The following is a 6,000-nucleotide window of genomic DNA, read 5'->3' on the forward strand; positions in this document are numbered from 1 at the left end:
GAGAACATGAGTGGGGGGAGGGGCAGAGGGGCAAGCAGACTCCCCGCTGAGCAGGGAGCCCAACTCGGGGCTCCATCCCAGGATCCTGAGATCATGACCTGAGCTGAAGTCAGATGCTTAACTGACTGAGCCACCCAGGCGCCCCTAATGTCTTATTTTGAGCTTGGTATCATGTTAGGAAGAATGATGTGGTTTCACTCTAGTCCCGTAGTTTGTGATTTGTGCCTTGGAATCCCAGTTGGAAGGAAATGATTGACCAGGACGCTTTGCTTTTTGTGAGGTTTAGAGGCATGGTCAAGTATAACAGCCTCAGGCATGATTTAGAAGGTAGAGCCTGAGCAGGCTACTTTGTGAAGTAATGAGCTCCCCATTCATGGGATGATTGTTCCATCACTCAGAAGCCTCCACTAGGGTCACTTGCAATGGAGACTACTTCTGGTTCTTGAATTAGCTGGGAGTTTGGAATACAGTGATCTCAGAGACCCTGTCCATCCTAAAATACCATGTTTCCATGACTGCACACAGCAGAGCTATACACGTGGAAGAACATGAGCCATAGAAGCCTTGCACAGAAAATTGTTTTCCACAAAGGAAAAGAAAATGGAGTGATTAAGTTGTAACTGCACTCTGTCTTAACTTTCAGATTCACGGGCTTCTTCCCCATGGGACCATCCCTTTATATCTATCTTCATCAACTCATGCAGAATGTGGATTATTTTTCACTTAATATTTATATCATAAAAGCAATAAAACAGCAAATAAAAGTAGGAGGGGGAAATTACCAAAAATATCATTACTTCATCATAACAATTATCTTGATGTAGTCCTTTCCATCTTAGTATGACTATTTGTAGTTAATCATAGTGCATATATGTTATGTCTCTTTATTTGAAACATTCAGATGTTTTTTCCTATTGCTGCATAGTCTTTGGAATTATTAAAAATAATAATGGACCAAACTACTCTGTCAGGTGAATATAACACAGTGCATATTCCTAGCTTTGTTAAACATTTATGCGGTGTCCAGTTTTTTCAACATATCGTAATGATAAATAATCAGTAAATCTTCTTGCCCATTATTTTGAATTACTTCTTGGGATTGGAGATGTTCAGTTTTGAGTATTAGGTAAAAAACAGGCACATTTTTATGGCTTTTGGTAGATGATGGCAAATTGCTTCCGGAGGGCCATGACCACACCAGTTTATACCATCCCTCTGATTTCACCTCATCTTATCAGCAAGGGGTATTTTCATTTTCAAATTGCTAGGTAACTTTTTCTGGTTCACATTTCTTTTAATACAAACAAGAGTGGATTTTTTTTTATATATGGTTCATTGTCTGAAAGTCATCTGTGGTGTCCTTTGCCCGTTTATCTTGTGAGAGCTTAATGTCCTTATCAAGTTGTGCAAAATACATGTGTGAATTGATTTTTCCAAATAAAGATATTAACCATTTTTCCTAAACCACATCTTTCCAGTTTGCCTCTTTTGTTTATATTATGGCTTACCCACAAAATTATCTAATTTTTATAGTGGAATGTATCAATAATTTTGTGAGTTTTGACTATTGGTTCAATAGCACTGCTCTAGAAAATACTCAGTCTTGGGAGCGACGGACCAGTAGGGGAGCTGACCCCAGCGGTTTGCTCCACTCTGTGGAGGAGAGATGGGGAGGCGCTGGGCCTGAGCTGAGGTAGGAAGGAGCCCGCCCCTCGATGCCTCCCGCAACGCTAGTCCCTGAGCCGTGATGCGAGCGTGGGTCCTGCTCTCCGCGGTGCTCTGGTACCTCCCTGGAGGTGGATGGCAACGTTCTTCTGAACGTACCGGGAAAGGCCTCATTTATGGCAAGCCCGGCACCCAGTGAAATATATGTAAAATTACATCACAATAGCCCAATCCTCGCCTATATGGATTTTAAACGTGCTAAAAAAGAAGCAGTGGACCCCACCTACTTATGGATTGGCCTAATGAAAAGCCATTAACAGGAAATAAATAAATATAACTAAAACAGGAAAGCTGATGATGGAAGATTTTCTGGAGGCTTTGTCTGGACTTTACTTACAAATGTACTCTCATAAGACTGTCAGAGCGGAAACTCAAGAAGAAATGATAGTGAAGCAGAGATATGACTTTACGATCTTTGCCTATCGGGAACCTGATTATTCATATCAGATGGCTGTACGTTTTACCACAAAGTCTTGTGAAGGAAGATACAATGACCTGCTTTTTAGAATGCTGAAGAAAATCTTGGATAATTTAATCTCTGATTTGTCATGCCATGACATAGAACCATCATATAAATGCCATTTTGTTAAAATTCCCAAACATGGCCTCATGCATGAGCTATTTATAGCCTTTCAAGTTAATCCTTCTGCACCAGGGTAGAAAGGTACATGTAATGATTCTGCTGATTGTGAAGATATCACTAATCATAATATCCTCCAGTGGTTTGTAGTCCTGGGACTTTTAGTCCTGATGTTGATGTTACTTGTCAGAGCTGCATTTCCATCTGTATTTATGGAGCTAAATCTTGCACATAAACTTCAAACAAAAATCATATTATGAAGACCAGAAGTGAAAGTATCGTTACTTGCTTGTGGAAGTGGGGAACATAAGATAATTTGTTCACATCCTGGAGCAACAGAGATTCATTAAGACCAATAAGACCAAAACATTGGAAAACATACATTTTATAAACTTCAAAATGATAGTTGACATGGCATTTCTAAGAAGGAATCTAATATCTCCAGTGGACAAAAGAAAGTGTATTAGTGGATGATTTTCAATGAAATATGTTTTGCTGTTGGGCGCCTGGGTGGCTCAGTTGGTTAAACGACTGCCTTCGGCTCAGGTCATGATCCTGGAGTCCCAGGATCGAGTCCCACATCGGGCTCCCTGCTCAGCAGGGAGTCTGCTTCTCCCTCTGACCCTCTTCCCTCTCGTGCTCTCTATCTCTCATTCTCTCTCTCTAATAAATAAATAAAATCCTTAAAAAAAAATGTTAAAAAAAAAAAAAAAAAAAAAAAAAAAAAAAAAGAAATATGTTTTGCTGTTTACAAACTGAATCTGTTGCTCTGTACCTAAGCCTATATTACGGTCAAGAAGAGTAGCAAAGTATAATATAATAAAAACTTTATACTTTCCATATATTAATTTGTTTGAAATCACTCTGATATGCTATAAGGCGTATATATTACCTTTGTAATTAGAACCAAAAAAAAGTTGTTTCTTTTGGTCCCTTTGCTTTTAGTTTGTTTTTTAAATAGTTTTAAAAGTATAGTGTTAGATTTATAGAATAATTGGGCAGATATTACATAGAGTTTCGTATACCCTGACCCCTCCCCAGTTTCCCCTACTATTAACCTATTGCGTCAGTGTGATACATTTGTTACAAGTAATGAACCAAAGTTGATACTATTATTAACTATAGTTCATAGTTTACATTAAGGTTCATTCTTTGTGTTATACAGTTGTATGGGTTTTGACAAATGCATAATGCCTTGTGTTTATCATTACAGTTTCATACAGAATAGTTGCACCACCCTAAAAATCCCTTGTGCTTTACTTATTCATCTCTCCCTCTTGCTCCAGAACCCTTGACACCACTGATTTTTTTAATGTCTCTCTGGTTTTGCCTTTGCCAAAATGTCATGTACTTGGAATTATACAGTATGTAGCCTTTTCGGGCTGGCTTCTTTCACTTAGCAATATACATTTAAGATTCCTCCATGTCTTTTTGTGACTTGATCATTTTTTAGTGTTGAATAATATCCCATTGTATGGATATATGAAGGACGTCTTGGTTGCTTCCAGTTTTTGGTGATTATGAATAAAGCTGCTGTAAACATTAAAAAAAATTCAGTCTTAGTCTCCATTATTATTGTGATTTTTATCTTTAAAAAAGATATTTGACTTTAATCCATCTGAAATTTATTCTGGTGTGAGGCATATCAAACCAATCTCCTCTTTTTTAAAAGTGTTAATAATTCCAACACCATTTATTGAGCGATCCTTTCCTTTTTCCATTTTCTTCTGATATCTCCCTTATCACATTAAATTTCTATACATTTATGCACATATAATAGGATTCTGACCACCTACTTAATTCCAGTTTTTTCTTGTGCCAGTACCACAGTTTTAAGTATTGTTACATAATGTGTTTTAAGGACTTGCTCCTCCTCTTGGTTACTGCAGTTCCCTCTCATTTTTTAAAAAGATTATTTAGAGAGAGCAAGCACGCACTCGTGAGCCAGGGGAGGAGCAGAGGGAGAGAGAATCCCAAGCAGACTCTGTGCTGAGCCCAACACAGGATTCGATCTCACAACCCTGAGATCACGACCTGAGCTAAAATCAAGAGTCGGACGCTTAACCGACTGAGCCAACCAGGCACCCTCTCCTCATTTTTAAAAAATATCATTCCCAGTTTTATTTTTCAATATTAATTTGAGATCCATTTTATCAACTTCCAAAACACCCTCTAGATTTGGTTTGACTGCATCCATTTGGCAGTAATAATTATTCAGTCCATACTTTAATTTGTGGAGAATTGACTTCTTTGCAGTATTTTTTTTAAGATTTTATTTATTTATTTGAGAGAGATATCTCAAATAGAGTCTCAGCAGACTCCCCGCTGAGCAGGGAGCCCGATGCAGGACTCAATCCAGGGACCCCAGGATCATGACCTGAGCCGAAGGCAGTCGCTTAACCAACTGAGCCACCAGGCGCCCTTCTTTGCAGTATTTAATTACATGGTAGGTCTTTTCTGTCTCAATGTGCAGAGGCCTGCTGGGGGTACGGACACAGAGGGAGGCTGGGATTGCTAGGGGATATGGGTGTTGAGAGGACTCAGCGGGCTGTACCTGGGCTGGGCCATGCATGCCTGCATGCCGACCTGTCTGCCAGAGAGGGAGTCCAGGCAAGGGACACCGGTGTAATCCTGCCGAGATCAGGAGACCTGGCGACTCTGATACCTGGCATATTGTTAGCCCATTCTGCTAACCGAGGATCCTTCCAGCTCTAAAACCCTCTTCACCTCTGCCCCATGTGGTGGAAGACCCCGCAGTGCCGTTCCTGCCTCACCTCTGCTAGACCACGGGGCGGTGGGGGGGGAGGCGGAGACCCTTCTCCAGGATCCTGTGGATCCTAGCAGCCCACCGAGGGCCGACCCCTCACAGGTGTTTCGCGCCGGCGGGGAGAAGGGGCGGAGGGCAAACCTGTGCAGCCCCAGCGTAGAGAAGAATTTTGTCTTAGCTGATGCGTTTCAGTGCACCCGGTCTCGGACTGCAGTGTAAACAGAAATCACCCAGAGACCGTGGGACTCTGCAGCTCCCTGAGGAGTAGGTCTGGACGGCGTCCGTGCTGTTTGTCTGTAGACCACACCTTGAGGAGCAAAGTTTGAGAACACAGATCTATGTGGGAATTCCTGGCTTAAAAAAAAAAAAAAAAAGTGAGTTAGGGGACAGGGGTGGCTAGACTCCTAGTCACCATTGTGCTTTCAAAGTATGTGTATAGGCAAGGAACACAAAGCCGTTTGATACATTATTGGGAGAGTAATGGGATGGGAGACTTTCTTCTACGTGTGTGTTGCTTTAAAGTGTTTGCAAAGAATAAAAACTGTAAAAAATATTTTAGTGAATGGGAAAAACAAAAGTGGTTCATCTTGCAGCCACAAAGGATTAGCTAGGCCACATCACTTGCTGTCCCTTCTCTGGGTGACTGTCCTCCTGAGGTATGCTTTCTCTTTTGCTGGGGTGGTTTTCGAACAGCCTGCTTGGATTTGCTCTCGTCTAGAAGCATCTGAGGCTGTACCCACTGCCCAAAGGGTGAAGATGAGGCCTTTAGAGATGTCAACAATTCCCTCATTCCTCATCTAGGGTTAACCCGCTGCCAGACCCAATGACCAGTGACGCCCTCCACAACCACCGAAAGCATGAAGGAAAATCTCGGAGTTCAAAGTTTGCCTTTCTTACTGGAAGAATTTTTATTAGGCCAAAGCGTTGA

The 6,000-nt window shown here is 41.3% G+C and overlaps 1 pseudogene; it reads left to right on the forward strand.

Moving 5' to 3' along the window:
* Positions 1-1,747: 1,747 nt before the first annotated feature.
* On the forward strand, positions 1,748-6,000 carry LOC113913719 (annotated as a pseudogene).

This window comes from Zalophus californianus, chromosome 11, assembly GCF_009762305.2.
Source record: "Zalophus californianus isolate mZalCal1 chromosome 11, mZalCal1.pri.v2, whole genome shotgun sequence".
NCBI classification, from domain to species: Eukaryota; Metazoa; Chordata; class Mammalia; order Carnivora; family Otariidae; genus Zalophus; species Zalophus californianus.